Source organism: Phlebotomus papatasi, chromosome 3 (assembly GCF_024763615.1).
Source record: "Phlebotomus papatasi isolate M1 chromosome 3, Ppap_2.1, whole genome shotgun sequence".
In the NCBI taxonomy this organism is placed as follows: Eukaryota; Metazoa; Arthropoda; class Insecta; order Diptera; family Psychodidae; genus Phlebotomus; species Phlebotomus papatasi.
In genome coordinates, this window is record NC_077224.1 from 42,682,183 (window position 1) to 42,700,724 (window position 18,542).

Genomic DNA, 18,542 nt, shown 5'->3' on the forward strand with positions numbered 1-18,542 from the left:
CTAATTTGGAAAAAACAATAATATTTGGTTTTGGATTCCTTTTTAATATTAATTAATCAAAATCCTTAAATGAGTAAAATTTTTTGAACATTCGTATAATAAATTAGATACAAAAAACCTATAAAGTACTCACGCCTCATGCGTTACATTGTTAATTATCAGTAAAATTCAAAATAAAAAAATCTAATAATCTAAAATTCGGACTCTGCATTTATTTCTATTTTTCGAACTCAATTGATCATATTTTAGTATAATGTCTTTAATCTAATATTGGGAAAATTTAATCCCGGTGTTTCACCGAGGGTCCTTATGTATGACCCATGCATCTAATGAAAGACTTAAAAAGTCAACGGAAAGAGATATAAGCTTTTGATCATTATTGGAAATCCCCTTGTAGGGAAAACTGGGTTAGTTCCACGCATGTATTACTATCGAACATACACATTTTTGGGTCAGTTAATAATTTAATACAAATTGTGCGGTAGGGGGAAATTGGGGCACCACAAATTTGGTAGCACCGAACATTGATTGTTATTTCTAAACTACTTGGACGATTTTGACCATTTCTTAAGTGGACAAGCATTCCTATAGTATCTATGAATTCTTACAGGCTCGTTCTCTGAAGTCTAATATCTAATTAACACTAAACCTACCGACCATTTTTGGTCGTTTTTCCTAGCGCGCTGGGTCAAATAACAGACAAGGGTAGGTAGGATACTCAACAACTTTTTCTTAAAAAAGAGGAAAAAATTAAAATTTAAACACTGAAAAATATATATTACAAGCATATTTTAAGAAATTCATAAAGCGTGATAGCGGTATTGTACTGTTTAAATATGTGTTAATTTAAAAAAAAAAGTTTTAAAACCAGTCAATTTGACCGGTCTTGGTAGGTTTAGTGTTAAAAAATCGCAGTGTTTAGCGCTACCCCGTGTTCTGTGGTGCCCTAGTTTCAGCAAATCAGTCCCAAAAAAAAAGTTTAGCTGCTTAAAGTACCCCACCCTTCCCTACATCATCGTCTGGAAAAGGCTTTGTGCTTGGGCTATAGACTAAAGACAACTTTTATTCCTTTTTAGTTAATAGAATGAAACAAACCCTTTTAAGGTTTTTAAGCATTACGCATAGCAGAATATATCGAAAATTTCGCGAAGTCTTTTTTTCTTTTCTCTCCGGAGATCTTATCGCTAAAGCCCCCCAGCTAAAAATGTTTTATTATCTTTTCAACAATCTTTGAAAATTTAGTTAAATGTTCGAAAGATTCGCTACCATGATTCTAGATGATAAAGTTGTCCAACTAATTACTTCCTACAAGCGAATCTCAGGTCTGTCAAGACCCTTACATTTGTGAATTTCACGAATTCACAAATTCACAAATTCACAATGTAATTGTCAAATGTAATTGTTAATTTGTGAAAAAATATTTTCACAAGGGATAAACCAAATAAAATACACCACCTTTACCCAAAACACTCCGGAACGAGGAAGGCGCTCCTGAGCGGTCTACAATGGACTTAGCACATTCTTCCAACACGGAATATACGAACGACTTTGCAGCATGATTACATTGTAAAAAAATATATCCCAATACAATTAATAATAACTTCATACAAAATTAACGGGATATTTAACTAATTAATATTGGGTCATAAATAGCCACAGAAAACGCCATTCAATAACAAATATTTTAATTTAATTTTTTAATTTATTTTTTTTAAATCCATTCAATTATTTAATGCATTTAATAAAATTCGTAGAAAAGGTAATACAGAAGAATGCTTTTGAAAACAAAAAAGGGAAATTTGGGGGAAAATATTATCGATAAAGCCAGTTCAAGAATTTAGGAATCAAACATTTGAGAACCGCAAGGGTAACTGTACCAAATTTCGTCCAGCTTGCAATTTTGACCTCTTCTTTTGTTCCTCAAATTTCCATGAATTTATAGTTTTTCTACCCTCTAAAAAATTTACAACGCCAAAAAATTGTTTGAGAAAACATATTTTATAATAATTTAGCATGAGTAAGAAGAATACAGATAAACAAAAAAGTACTTAAATTGTAGAAAAATATATCATTTACGGATACTTTACCAATTAAGTCCGATGCAGCCGGGTTAGAAATTTCAAGATTTTAAAAGCAAACAAAACAAATTTAAGTAAATCGTTTAAAATAAGCCTTGCGAAGTGTTTAAATATTTACCTTCGAAAATTCGATATTGAAATATTTTCGAACATGGGTGTCTAAGGATGAAATATTTACTTTGACTACATCCAAAACATATTCGAAAATTAAAAAAAAAATTCTAGGAGAAATTTTCGAAGTAAACCAAAAGCGGTTTAATGCGAAAGGAAAGCGCTAAAGAGAAAGAGGAAAAAAGACTGTCTTACGGCGTTATCACACTTGCACATTAAAATTTTAATGTGATTCACATTAATTGTCGCTTATGAGCGTCCAAATATGTTATTTGTGTCTTTGAGTCACTTAATATTTGGGGTTTTTCTAATTATTGATAAAGAAGTGGACTAGGCCTGCAAAAATAAGTTTAAATTTACCTAAAGCATAAATATTTTTCACATTAAAATATTGAAGAGAAAATCGCATTAATTTTTCGCATTAATGCTATAAATCAATTTATATCACATTTTGCGGGCCAAGTCTACCTTTTTATCAACAAATAGATCAAATTTTGAATATAAAATGATTCAAACACACGAATTACACATTTGGACTCTCACCAGCGACAATTAATGTGAATCATATTAAAATTTTAATGTGCAAGTGTGATAACACAGTTAGATAACGTTGATTTATGGGGGGGGGGTCGTCGAAGACCGGAAGTCGATTTCTTTTACCGTCTTGCCTCTAACCGTGTCACAAGCTTTCGAAGGAATTAAAAAAGATTTTTAAAATTATTTGAGAAGAATACATTAATTACGAGTACTTTATCGGTTAACTATCGATTAAGTCGGATGCATACGACTTGGAAATTTCGAAATCTTCCAACAAAAAAAAGCCAAATTTAAGCAAATTGGTTAAAAATAGGCCCTCAAAAATGGTTTAAATTTGACCTTGGAAAATTCGGCATTGAAATATTTTTCGAACAAAGGTGTGTCTAAGGTCGAACAATTCACCTTGATTACATCCACACATATTCGAAAATTAAAAAAAAAATTAGAAACAGTTTGGCCATTGGAAAAAAGACCCCCAAAACATATCTGAAATTTTAAAAAAAATCTATTTGAGAGGGTAAAGGGTGATTTGGGAGAAATGGTGCGTAAATTGACTTATTATAGGTTCTCTGAAGACCACATGTCACAATCTCTAATCGTTTGGCCTCTAGTTTTATTGATAACTGAACAAAAGGACGTACAGTATGACGTTAGAAAATTCAAATTTCGAAAAGTTCTACCAAAATACAAATTTAAGAGACTATGACTATACTAAATATGCATAGCAAACTACTAAGTGAAATTACAGATATATGAAGTTTTTTACCATTGATGCTGAAATAATAAAAAAAAAAGAAACAGAAGAAATACAAATCCTGAGGTCCTACTCATTAGAACACCCTTGTTGGTAATTAAATTAATTTTAAAAAGAAAAAGTTATCAGTTAGGATTTCAAATAATTTTTGAATTTCATTGAAAAGGTCTATTAGAATAGGGAAGGGTTATTTGGAATAGAAATAGACATTCGCCATTTTGAGTCAAATATTGCATTAGACAAGACGGAAATTTTGTAAGTAAAATAAAAGGAATTATTTTTGAATATCTAGCTATATTGCAATTTATTAGGATTCAAAGGAAAAGGATTAGGTCAAGGACATAGGAATTTGTGTAGGAGAAGCAGATTGGCTTTGAAATGTAAGTTTTCTTTAATTTTGGGTTATTCTCGGATAGGACTGACGCCTTGTTAATTTTTATTGTAGCCAAAACTTATTCCGCTGTAGTGAAATTCTGTTGTTGGGAAAATAAAATTGTTTAGAAAAAAATTATAACAACCCTTAAGCCCAGCGCACAGTAATTTTTGTTTTGTAAATATATTTTCGAAACTGCCCATGAGAGTGAGCGAGATGACCATATATATATTTTTTATTCACCCTCACTGACATGCCAAAAATATGTTTCCAAAACAAAATTTACTATGCATCAGGCATTACTCGATAGAAGAGGGAGAGTTCGCTAAGCAATATTGTTGGTACATTGTGCATTGATGTAATTTAGTATTCATAATGTGCATAGCAAAAGGCTAAACACAAAACGAGTATAGGATCATTGCATTGGTGACCATTTCTGTGAGTGAAACTTTTAAAACTTAATTAGAGTAGTTTATTTAGTTTTCTCCGGGACGATTTTTTTTTCTTTTAGCCTCCCTATCATCTCTCCCAGTTGAGTCAATAATGAAGCAATGTGTATGTTGAATGCGGCAAAATTGTATGGCTGAGATGAAAAGTCCATAAAATTTGCATTATTAAGTGGTGATTGGTTGGTATGATATAAATTTTTGACTATAAAGATTTTCTCTTCCAACATTGGGAATTGAGTAGGGCGAAATAATGTGTAAATGTACATAATATACCCCCTCACAACTTGGCAACAGTAATATTGAGCGAGAGCAAAAAAGTACTTTCTCGCGATGCTCAAGTGAAGAGCAAGTGAAACAAAAAATCAACTTTTCCCCTCTGGAAAATGTTGCCTAACCATCCCCTAACCCCACCTACAATTCTCTTTTTTTTCGGGAGTTAGACGCCGTTAGGGGGGTTAATGTATAATAGTAGTTAGTTGGGATATTTCACGATGGGGGTGTGAGAATTGGTGGTGGGAGCGAGAAGGCATGATGGTGGGTATAGGAAAAATAGGCGAGAGGGAGCCTAGCACTGGTATAGGGAAAAAAATCGTCTACCCCACCATTCAGTGTTAGAAAGCACTTTGGCTTTGGCAAAAAAAGGCTCGAGAGTGCTGCTGGCTTCCCCTTAAAATTTTAACTTTGTAACAAGCACTTCATCAACCCCCTACAACCTCCCTAAACACATACACTAACACCACCAAAACTCCACCAAATATACATTTTACATTTTTAATTGTAATGCTGAACTCGTTATTTCTGCGCATTTTCATCTCGCGGAAAATATTTTATAAAATCCTCGGGTATTTTTTGAATGTATTTGTGCAATGTCTACGAAGGGGGCGGTTTTTCACCAACGTCGGCATCGTCATCCGACGTCGTATTGTGTGTAGTAAATGTGAGAAAACCTTCAAAAACTCCCTTCCAATTACACCCTTTTGCCATTCTCTTTCACTCTTCACGCTTTTATAGGGAATTTGTAATTTTTCTCTCTTCAATATTATATCCTGAAAAATATTGTGAGAAACCCTTCGGGTGGCCAAGAGATGGATTTTCGAGGCTTGAGTTAGACAGAGAGAAGGGACTAGTTTTACTTTGGTGCTCCCTGCATCCCCATCAATAGAATCTCCCATCCCCTATTTATATATAGTTTTACCCCAAAAATATGACTAGCCAATAAAAATGGAAAAACTTAGGAAAATCTCTTGGGAAATGTAAGGATGTTTTACTGGTTGTTGCTTTGCCCGTTCATCGAGATGACCGATAAAAAGCTCGACAAGAGTATCTAGAGCTGTATGTATTTACTCCTCAAAGAGGGAAGGTGAGGAGGAATCCCCGAAATTTTTCTCTCTACTCTCAAGTTATAGGGTTCGCACCATTCAAAAATCCTTAATAACTTACCTTCGCCAGAGTTCCTCGATAATTAATAAAAATTTTCTTTCATTTAATAAACACATGTACAGATGTAATGAATGTGCATGACTTTAATTAATTATTTTTTCCGCTGTTTTTTCACTCACTTAAACACCTTTAGTCACGTGTTTAGTGGCTATTTCAATAAAACTGCAACATATCAATTATCAAGTCTTATGCACCCTTTTTGAAACTTATTATTTCCCATTCATGTTCAGACAGAATAAAGTGGGAGGGCAGGTGAATGCAATTAAGTTTAAACTTCAACACTTGATACCCTTTTTTAATGCATTACATTTGCAAAGGTGTCGATAGTGCAATTTATTTTTAATCAAAAGGGCTTTTGTTTTACCAAATTGCAAATTTACAAATTGCGTGAAGCTTTTAACTTTCATTTAATATATTGATTTTTTTTTTAAATTTGTATTTAGAATTTCATAATACTAATAATCGTTTCAAAATGCTAATACCCAAGAGAAGCTAGCTGGACCAATCTTGAATATTGTTTATAAACGTTAGGCAAATTAGTTTTATAAAAAAATATTTATCTGACTGATGCTGTACCACTCGCCCCCCAACTCAGACTCTTATGCCCTGGACACACTTACGACTTAAGCCGAGAGACGACTTAGTGGAAAATGATGAAAATGATGTCTAACCATAATTTTGAATATAATTACGCTAAGCCGTCTCTCGGCTAATCCTCATGTCTGTCAAGGCCCTTATGCCCTAGACACACTTATGACTTAAGCCGAGAAACGGCTTAACGTAAATATAATCAAAAAGGTAATTATAATTCTCGGCTTAAGCCAAAATACGGATTAGTCAGAAACTGATGGAAATGTAATCCGATCATTATTATGATTATAATTACTTTAAGCCGTTTCTAGGATTAAGTCGTAAGTGTGTCGTTAGATTTATTTTCATTATTCTGATTTTCGATGCATAAGATTTTTAAAAGTAATAAAATTGCTTGTTATTAAGGATTTTGAGACCTTTGGAAAGTAGACTAAACCTCTAATCTGAAAAACGCCTTAGGCCTGTCATCCTGAAAACTTGATAAAATTTTTATGCGATACTCGCTTAAGTAAGTCCACAATGTACAAATAAAATTTATCAATTTCTAAATAGCAAAAATAAACTTGAGTGTTGGCTTGTATCCTTTTTATATCGAAAGAACAATATGTTACAAACAAACCTAAAAAATATATTATATTTCTATTTTTAATTTAAAAATCTAAAAGAATTGCTTTAAAAATTAAAAGAATGTCGTATCTTTCAAATATTATTAGGGCCATAAATAATTTACACTTTTATCCTAAGACATTGTTGGACGACCTAAACCGATGGCACGAAAATAAGCCTTCTATTTTAAACTTAGAAGACTACTACGGAAAGGACACCTGACAATATTTTCCACATGATTCTTTTATGAAATAGAATGAATACTGATTTCTCATTGTGGCTTTAAATGGAATTTTCAATTTGTAATAGTACGTAAATAAAGAAAGTTGTTGAATTTTAAACGGTTATAGGGTGAAAGTAACACTTTATTGACACTTTAAGAATTCGTGTCAGGAGGACCTATTGACACCCTACTCCATACCATTTTGAATACGAAATTCGAACACTTATCCTTATTGAAAAACGTAGATTAAGAGGATCGAAAAGCCAGAAAATGGCGTCTCCATACAAAAACCCAAAATTAAAAGTGTATCAAGTCTTACAATTTTTGAGATATTTCCTTGAAAATTTAACTGAGGGTAGTTTTTTATATTATCTTTAAATTCTCTGTTTTAATTTTTTGAAAAACTGTTTTCCTTTCGTAATATAATTTTCCAAACATTCGTATACTCCTAAAACATGCCACAAAGAAGCTGCATTATCTCCTAGAATATGAAAGATAGAGAGGTATATATTTTTTTAATTTTGTTCGTAAAGACATGCTCTATAAAATGCCTGTTTCACTTCTTTCACTTTTCATACAAATTTTCCAAGTATTTTTCAATTGAAAATTGTCCAAAAAATGACAGTTTTCATTGCATCTTTGTACCGAGAATATCATTTTTTCCGAATAAATAATTATTTTTGTACCAATCTACATTTCATTAGCTTTCAAATGGTACATTAGAATTGGAAAAACTCCTAACAGTTTTTTTGCAATTAAATTTTAAACAACATGCTGCAAATTGGAAATTTTCATGAGCTTTTGATAGCTTTCCGAACTTCCGAGAAATTCTACTCAAAACTGTTCAGCAATTCGCCACAAGATAACGCGTGGATTTTTGGTCGCATTTTTCACCATGTCTTTCCTTTTCTCTCTGACCTTCAGCACGCCTGCAGTTTTTTTCGATCAGGCGGAGGAGAAAAAAAATGCAAAACAACAAAACTCATCCACTGTGTGAGAAATCTTATGAATTACAGCTGAACCAATTTTTATGATTTTCACGATCAGTTTCGTTCTTTCAAAAAATTGTAGAAAATCGTAAAAATTATGAATCGTCAATCGTCATGGGCATTTCACAAAACCAGCTAATATATCGGTGACTACAAAATATGCGGATATAATTTTTCTCGGAGAAGAAAAAAGTCAATGATAAGTCTAAATGGGCTTATGCTATGTGTGATTCTTTCATTGCAAATTCGAATTGGGGGCAAAATCGAAGTCCAGATAACCTTATGCTAGCTGAGATTCATTACAGGAAACCTCGAAACCTCGTCGTTGAAAATTGAAGAGTGCAAATTCGATTGTCAGAAATGCACAAAAATACATGTAAAACTTTAATGCCAAAATGGCTCAGAAACTATTCCGAAATCCGCGAGTAATACTGCGATCTTCAAAAATCCGCGAAAAAAACCACGGTCCGGGAAAATCCACAATAAATTCTGTCGGCTGCGTAAATCCGTGAGAAATTCTTCGGTCCGCAAAAGATTCCGCGATCCGCGAGAAATTTCGCGGTTCGCGAAAATTCGTGAACGATTCCGTGATCCGAGAAAATCCGGGAGAAACACCGCGATCCACGAAAATACACGAAAAATTCCGCTGCCCACTAAAATCCACGAACACACCGCGATCCGCGAAGTTACAAAATAAACCTAAAAGTAGCGAAAAAGCATAACATGATTTCGAGATTAAAATAGAAAACTCGATTTTGAAATAGAACTTTCTTCACAGTTCATTTTATTCAAAATACGTCTCGAGAATTATTGCATCTTTTTCAAAGTTTTTTTTTTTAATTGGTCCACGAAATTAGCTCTAAAAAATGATCGTAAATAGAACAAAATTGACTTCGAGAAAAGCTGATAAAAACAACAAAATTTATAAAAATACAGTTTTTACGAAAACTGAAATATTTCGAGAACTAATATAAGAGGAGATGGGGCTACTTTGAGCTGTGGGTTTGGTCTACATTGTTATATGTTTTTTTTTGCCTATTTTTAAATTAAGCTGGCTCCTACAATTATTTTATTTTATTTATATCCACAACTGTTTTGTCTATCCAAATTACAATATATATTAAAAGCCAGTTTGCTTTAGAAATATGCAAAAAATCGCATAACAATGTAACCCTATTGCTCAAAGTATCCCCACCTCCCCATACTGTCATTTAAATTTTTTTTTAACTCATCTCATTCATAAGTCTGAAAAATGGCCAAAATTTTTTATTTCGCCATAAGAATACGTGTATTTGGGGGTTGAGGAGAGATGGAACTTAATAGTTTTGGCAACACTTCCGGTGTGAATTTTGATCAATGTTCTTCAAAATCTTTTCAAGTAAATCTTAGAAATTATTTTCCCTAAATTTCTGGTAAGACTGAATTGATACACTCAGCGAAATTACCATCGAAGTATATGAACCACATATTCCACAAAATAAATAATTTATATTGAAAACATAAAATAAACTCCAATAAATTCAATGAAATAGTGTTCATGTCTAAAATCACTTCCATCCTATTCTAAATTCATTAAATAAACTAGAAATATTTTGCTAAAATTACGGGTGTTCCATCTCACCCGCACTTTTTTTTGAGTGCCTCAAAATGCAACTTTTTTTAAATTCTATTTTTCGAATTAACTATTTTCATCTAGGCTTTTCTAATATTGATATTTTAAATTTAGAGTCTTCAAATGATAAACCAGTGAGATTCGTCTTTGTCTCGCATTCAAAACGCATCCGCAATATTGAATATAAAAAACGTGTTCCATCTCTCCTCGAATGACTATATTTGATCCAAAAATAGGGGTTCCGTGGTGCAATTGGTAAGAGCGTTCGGCTCTTGGGCGGTGTGATCCCCGGCTCGACTGTCACAGTTGTGAGTTCGAGTCCCGCCCGGTGCAAACGACTGAAGCATCTGAATGGACATATTTCTCATACACAATGTAATCTGTATTAAAAACTTGTAAACTGAAAAATGTACAAAATGGCGAAGAAAACCCGGTACATCAAAATAAATAATTAATAAAATAATGTTCCAAAAATTAGCTCGCGCACGGACACACAAGTTTTTGGAAAAAATTTGTGCTTTCTACGAGACTCAATAAGATACCTAATATGAAAACGATTTTTTTCTGCAACGTGGCTCATCCATGGACACCGAAAATTTTCGGAACAAATTTGTACCCTCAAGGAGTAACAAAAAGATACTCAATATTATTAACTAATTTGTTCCGAAAGTCACCATCGCAGCGAGGAGAACGTTAAATTTGTGGCATTTTTCAAGCTATAATATTTAAGGTTTCACTTTTTTTTTTAATTCGAGATTCCCAAGATTTTTTCCCCTCCTGCTACCAGCACTCGCATGTGATTTTGTAATGCACAAGTCTGTATAAAACACTGTTAAGCTGAATTTTCTTTGATGAGATCTTTTAAATTGCATTAATTTGTTTCCGATAATTGGAACAAAATGTCTATACTTGGTTCCGACTTTTAGCAACAAATTTGTACTTTTTAAGAGAGACAAAAGGATTCCCCATAATAGTAACGACACCGAAAATTTTTGAAACGAATAATGTTACAAATGTAGGGATAGTATTTTTATGAAAAAAATCTACAAATTTGTTCCTGACAGTGGGAACAAAACAGTAGAGCGCAACAAAATTCTATTCCAACTCACAGATCAAATTTGTATAAAACGAAATCTACTGAAATTTGTAGGTATTCCACTGTATCAAAACGGTTGTAAAAGAAAACTTACACAATTGTCACTATACTTAACAAAATCGTAAAGAAAAAATATTGGAACGAATAAATATCTTTTCTAGGTACATATTTGTTCTGTAACAAATTGTTCTAAAGAAAATTTTTACCAATATTTTGGTCAGTGTCCAAAAGTTTTTACTGTGATTGTGCAATTTGCTAACAATACTACAATTGGACTTCAGATAAAAATTAGTTATAGTTTCATAACTGGTTTATTACGCTCTCTAGAGCATTTTTAACCTTTGACCTTGAAAAATCTTTGATTCAACAGTATTTTCTTATATGAAATTATCACCGAGTCGGCCTCTAAAACATATTTAAAAATAAAAAAAAATCGCAGGATGCGTTTTAAAGATTCCCAAGAAGAACATGGTTTTTGGAAAGAATGGAGGAAAAATAAAGGTCATGTTAATTATTTATTAGTTTGACCTACCAAGATTGTAAAGTTTTTAAATTTCGAATCGTAAGGGATAGGGGAAAGAACTCTCCTTTCGAACGTTCATGCCTTCGAATAGCGTGATTTTTCTTTTGTTTTTCCTGAGAGACTTATAAATAATTATCACATAATCATAAATATTGATGATAAGCTAACTAATATTTAATAGAAATATGTAAGTCTCTTACGAAAAATAAAAGAAAATTCACATTATTCCAAGGCATGAACATTCGAAAGGAGAGTACTTTCCCCTACCAAAAAAGGCCAAAAAATAAACCTGTTTCCCCCTATCTTTCAAATATTTCAAATGCACGTCCTTTGAAGAAATAGAAATTTTGGACTATGAAGAAAATAAAAATAGAAATTTTGTCACTTGAAAATTTAATTTTTTTTATCAATTTTTAGAGACAAAGATATACGTAAAACATGCATGTCTCATTTTTTCTTTCCTTCACAAAATCTCATAATGCATCGCAAGGCTAAAAATCTGCCTTTGGGTTTTCAACCTTTTCAATGAGTTTTTTGTGTGCTCTGGGTCTGGGGAGCGCTTCGGAGAAAAATAGACAGACGATGAGCGTGAACAAAAAACAGTAGAAAAAACGAGACAGCTGATGGCGGGTGATGACTCTTTTCACCACCAGGGGACATCACGGATGCTTTGAGTAGCTCCGCGAGAGCTTGAATCTGGAGCTTTTCTTTCCTTGACGATCCTCTTAATGAAAAACCATTATATTATTTAGATTTTATTAGATGCATTAAATAAATTTCAACATTTTGACAAAAGTATCAATAAGGGTTCCATTTCGAAGAGGTGTTCCTTCGACCCTACTTCAAATTGAAGCCATAAGTCATTTGGATATGACATGAGAATTCCGATTTTATAGATTCTTTAAATCAGAAGTGTGCAAGAACCGTTTGAAACCGAAAAAACGTCAAATAAAGCTTGTTCGTCAATGGTCAAAACGGTACCTGAACAAACTTATTTTGAAGTTTATTCGATTTCAACGGTTCTTGCACACCTCTGCTTTAAATATTTGACAATGTGACATCCGAGTAGATGCAAGACAAGATCTTGGGTCTGGCTGAAGCAGTGGCTTATTGAGAAGTTTACACGATATTACGCACGATAAGTTTCACATCGCCTCGATTTTGATAATGTTTTCCTTCTATCTCTTTCCAGATTTGAATTCTAGGGGACAAATTATTTTCTTAGATTATGTAAATAAATTGTGTTTGAATAAAAAATTATTTAAAAGGACTTTAAATGTGATAGCGTGTCCCTAGACTCCATTAACCTCCCCATTCACAGCTGGAATTTGATTCTCCAATAGTGTCACAATTAAAAAGTAAATGGAATTTTATTTGGACAAATTATCGTTGATGTTCGAAAAATTTAAAATCAGTTTCGAATTTTCAGACTAAATTTTCGCATAGGGTGGGAAAAATTTTTGAAATATCACATTCAAGGGAGGTACTTCGAAACTCGAAAAGGGAGTACTTCGGCCACTATGTGGACCAAACCAGAAGTGAAAATGTCTTGTATAGGTGGAGTATCTGACGGATTATATTGGATTCAAATCTTCCAGTATTCGTTAGGGCCAGCGTTTTCCTCAATTAAACCTCAAAAAATTTACTCCAAAGTTTTCGAACCTTGGTATGGGTCTTCGACAAGAAGCAATTTCTTCTTCACTGGTGAAAATAAAAGGATCAAATTGATCCTTTTGCAAAGGATGGCTCAAACTTCAAACTCTGAATGCATATTTATCATAATAGAACATGTTAATTTGATCCATCCTTTGCAAAAGGATCCTATTTGAATTAATTTGATCCTTTAATTTTTTCCAGTGTAATATAGTCCTGTAGAATTCCCTAAGTAAGGCATTATAGAACCAAAAATCTTTTTATTTGCTTATAACGCTCTTGGTTCCATCACTGAGATTACAATAAGTGGCGCACTTTTAAGGATCCTAAGAGCTTCTATAGGAATTTCAACAGAAAATTTTCACTTTAAGTCTTTTAAAAGTGCACTAAAAGACTTGTCTAATATGTAGTTTCATAAGGCACCTGTTTTGCTTCTTGGGTCCTCAGTAGGTCAATTCAGAATTTTTTAATCAACTAAAGAGGAAAATGTCTTTGCTTGCGAAATCGATCTTCGAGTTCTTTCAACTTCAGCAGTGAATGCAAGCAAATAAATAGGGGAAAGTGCTCTCCCTTCGAACATTCATGCCTTCGAATAATGCGAATTTCTCTTGTTTTTCGTACGAGATTTACACTAAATTATCACGGAATTATCAACAATTGATGATAAGCCAACTAATATTTAATAGAAATGTGTAAGTCTCTTAAGAAAATTAAAAGAAAATTCACATTATTCGAAGGCATGAACGTTCGAAGGGAGAGTACTTTCCCCTACTGTCTAAATGGCTTGAGGAAACAGGATTTTATATCAATTTTTAGAATTATTTCATTAGGTTTGAGAAAATTCTCTATTTGTCCTTTCCGTGGTATTTTTTTCAGGGTCTTTTTTAAAGGTTTGCTATCATCGCTTAATTGCACCTGAAATTGCAGTAAATTACATTGATTAAAAAGATAATTAAAATCTGGCATTGCTTTTAAGTAGCCAAAAATTGTATAAATAAATGGTTGTTAACATGGTGAAAATTCATTTAAGCTTGTTCATGACATCCAATTACATTGTCACTATTTCCGTTTTTAATGTTCTAAATGCAATGAATATTGCATGGGTCACATTCCTGCAAATTTCAAAAACTCATGCATGGGACACAATATTATTTTTCGCTGAATTTTCCATAAATAAATCATAATTGTTCTGATAACTCTCTGTTGTTAAGGGCTATGTTTAGTGGTAAGGTGCGATCCTACGGCTGAGTGAGAAGACGTCGAATGTACACGGTGAAGACGCGGAATGGTTGTGTGAGTGATTTGGGGAAAAATCGCCGGAAAAACCTATAAAACTAATGTATGTGAATGTATTAGGTGTGCTTAGGATACTTTGGGAGTCTGTTTGGGTGTGTGTGTGCTTGGCGCGGAGTACGCACTATTTTTTAGTGCGCCGCACTCCTACTACTCGATTGAAGTAGCAGATGTCTCTTATGCCGAATAAAGATTACTCCCGGCGAAAACTGGGGGTAGAAAATGGTTCAACGTTGACGACGACGCGAGATGAAGGGGTGGTTTAATATAATATTTCAGCCAGAGCGCACACTTTTATTTCCTACGTGAGACTGTAGATGTAATCGGTGTTCTAGAGAGGGTCGGGTACTGCGATTTGGTATTTTTCAAAAAAAAAAAAAAAAAAGAAAATAAAAGGGATGTTGCGGGGTAGTAAAAAGTTTCTCGCTCTCTCTCTCTTTAAGTGGGTTCAAGTTAAAAAAGCCAAAAGCACCCCATCATTTCCAAAGGAGCGGGGGGTGAACGTTAGCCTGACTCTTGGATATGGAATAGAATAGGAGTAATACTGGCGCACGGGGGAGCGCGCGTGTAGGCGGTGTTAGAAAATTTTTGGGTAACTCTCTTGTGCGCTTTCGTTATAAAATTTCACAGCAGCAATGTGTGTGCGGAAGTTTTCGGGAAGGGAAAATGAAAAGTTAGAGAAGGGTGTGAGGGCCAGGGGGGGGGCGCGCTCTTTTTTGGGTGAGAAGGAAAATGCCGTAGTTGATGGTGGTTGTGCCGGGTTTGGTGATGGTGGTATGGCGACGACGACGGTGGTAAGCGGCGACGGCTGGTAACTGGAGGAGAGGAGTATCGAATCGGGCCCAAAAACTCTAAACGGGAAAAACATACAAAATACATAACAACATCAAATTCTCCAGTCAGTAAAAGATTTCCAACTTTACTAAACAGTCACACGGACGACATCAACCTGGAACGGCGGAAGTTACACTTGGCACCGTTTCTACCATATTACTTCATAATATTGGTACTACCTATAAGGAAATCATCTAACTACATAATAGGCAAAAAAAAATTCTTGTGACATTTTTTCTGCATATATAAACCAATTTTTTTCTGTTGACTTGGAGAGACATTCTGTGACTGTTGGAATATCTTTTTGGGACATTACTTTGAAATTTTGAAATAAGCGTTTGATTTTGGGAAATATTTAAATCAGTGCCAAATTTGAATTTTCAAAATGACCGTTGGGTATTTTTGACCATAGGCTCGAGAGAAATTTCTCAGAGAGGACACTTTTCGATTAACAATCGTGCTACATAAAAAACCTTTGTGACTCCTTCAAAATTCAGCAAATCCTACAAGGTGCAATAGTTATCCTTTCCTTCCTGATCCCTAACCTAAACCCCAAGGACTAAACCCGAATTTTTCCTCAAGTGTACTGATACTAACTGTTGGAGAAAAGTAAGAGATTCTCAGTGTGTGAAGTAAAAACCAAAGACAGGAAAGTGATAAAAACGAGAAGATAATATATTTTGAAAAAAAAAAATCGCTGATTTTCCCAACTACCAATTCGCCAAGTCTCTCACCCATCTGCATTGTGGAGTGGAGACACCGCCAGTCGAATGGTCTCTGATGATGTGTGCTGAAATTCGGTTGTGCAAATACATTCGCAGAAAAAATACAAGAAAGTAGACGAGATATTTGTGCGTATATTGGTGAGGAGAATTCTTATGTTTGTATGTGGACTGTGGATTTTTTCCATCCTTCGGAATCATGCCCAAGTTTTTTTAGTTAGGCCCCGATGCTCACTAGAGATAGAACTTTTATTTTTCCCCAATAATACATCACATATTTAATACAATATCAACTTCAAATTACTTTTCTTTAAACGCCAAAGCAAGACACAGGGAATTTTTTGGAAGCTCGGGTGTTGTCTAGTGTGGTTTTCCAATCTCGTCTCCTCTATCCATACTTCTATATAACAAAAAAAAAATAAAGAAACTCTTCTCTCAAGTCACCTAATAAAAATTTATAAAAAAAAAACCTAAAATAAAATAAAACCTCAACCTCTTTCTATAAAATGATACAATTACAAAAAAAAAATTATCAAAGATATCGTAACTAGTTGCCAAATTTAACTAAATAAAACAAAAAAAACCGAAAACCCTTAAAAAAAAAACCAAGTGAAATTGTGATTAAAGTGAAAGTGAAAGAGAAAAAGAAATCCTCACTAAGTAAGAAATTAGTAAATAAATTTTATGTTCAAGTGATAATGAAGAAATATTTGCCCAAGAATTAAAAGTAAATGACAAGAGAGAGAGAAAGACATTTTCACGTGAGTCAATTTTGCTAAAGAATTTCACTGAAAAAAATTTTTGCGCAAGAATTTCCACCAAAACATTCGAATGCATCATTCGTTTGGAGAATGAATAAATGTTGCCATTTGAATATTGTGGCTGAAATAAATCCACCAAATATCAGTAATATGAAAACGACTGTTTCTATGAGTGATCAGCTTTTGCTGCTAATAATACGCTCAAATACAAACACGAATTTAAATCTTGAACTTCTGAAGTGAGAAAATAGTGTTATGATATCACGCCGTGGTTCTCAGACCTCTCACAAGTTAAACTGATTGAAGGATAACACAAAAAGAAAACTTCAGAAACTACCAGGCATATTAGTCTGCAACTAATTTTCACAGTGAACAAAAAAAAAAGGTAAGATGTTAATCCTAAAAATTAACTTACCAGAAAAACGCCGAAAAAAAAAATTCAGGAGAAATGTAAATGTACATAGTGAAATATAAGCACTTGTATCAGCGCTTATCACTTAGAAAAATGTATTAATAAAATTGTGTTTTTCGTTTATTTTCTCTAATCAATTTTATTACATCATAAGTCGTTCAAATCCGTCCAACATTTTATTAACAATTTTTCGTAGAACCGTTTTTTTCGTAAAAGTGTAACATCCCATATTTACTGAGAGAGTAAAAGGGAATAAGTAGCAAGTGTAAGATGCAAGGGTTACAAGGGATACAAGTGTCTCTGGTTTAAATCTTCTGGTTACCACAATTTCTGAATAAATTGTAAACACAAATTATCCGTTAAACAATTACCGTTATCGTCAGAATTTGAATATCTTTCTGACATTTTTAGATCAGAGGAATTCTTCAAAAAAGTGCATACTGATAAGAGTCTCAGTGACTTCTACAAGCATTTTAATAACAAAAATCAGTTAAAAGTCGTTTATATGCTGGATAGACCTAAGGCTTAAGCCGAGAAACAACTTAGTGTAATTATGATCAAAATAATGATTAGACTACATTCATACCAGTTTCCCACTAAGCCGTCTTTCGGCTTAAACCGTAAGTCTATCTAGGACATTATAGGATTTAAGAAATTTATTTCGAAACGACATCTGATCCAAACAAGCGTATTCTGCTCTTCACTGTCCTATAGTAAAAATCACTAAGCAAAATTTCAAGAACAAATAAGCGCTTACATAATGTCTTACTCAGTCATAGCGACTAAATAATCTTAATATAGGGTAAGTGTGCCAAATTCCGGCCAGCTTGCAATTTCGGCCACCTTTTTTGTTCCTCGAATTTCCATGAATTTTTAGTTTTTACATACTCTAGAGATTATACAATGCAAAAGAATAACAAAAAATGCAGCTTCGACAAACGAGATAACGTGAAAAAGATATTGGAAGAATTCCCGAAGGGCAAGGAACTATGAGAATGAGGTGGCCGAAATAGGGCACCAAAGCTATGTCTACATTTTTGTTCATTTTAAAATGTATTAAGAATGATTTTAGAGTAAATAAAGACGATAAACTGTCTACAAGGTTTTAAGCAACACTCCTTAAGTAGAAGGGATAAAAAAATCAATTTCTATTAAAGATATTACATTTCAAACTTGAGACTTTGGCGCTTGAATGCAACTATGCTGAAATTTGGCACACTTACCCTAAGCCTATTAATCTTTTGAACGCATTTCCTCGATATTTCGCTAAGTTTTCGATTGGGTCACAAAAAGACAGATGTAGCCAGTAGAGAGATTCTGTAGCAGTATAACAATGTCATATGACAAATTTAGAATTTTTATGTGATAAATTCGGAAGAACTAATCAAAAATCGAATTTATATTAGTTATTAAAAGCCTCACAGAATTTCTTGCAATGGCCATTCAATTAACATTTGGATTTATGATATCCTTCTCCCGAATTTG

General features: G+C 33.5%; 1 protein-coding gene across 10 annotated transcripts in view; it reads left to right on the forward strand.

Moving 5' to 3' along the window:
- LOC129805738 (broad-complex core protein) overlaps positions 1–18,542 on the forward strand; it is a 113,290-nt gene that overhangs the window by 45,285 nt on the left and 49,463 nt on the right. The window contains exon 1 of one of the 10 annotated variants that reach the window (XM_055853854.1): positions 12,629–17,030. The exons of the other annotated variants lie outside the window; for them this stretch is intronic. The gene's annotated coding sequence lies outside the window, so the exon portion shown is untranslated. Of the gene's footprint in view, positions 1–12,628; positions 17,031–18,542 lie in introns of those variants that run through there. 10 annotated transcript variants of the gene reach the window in all.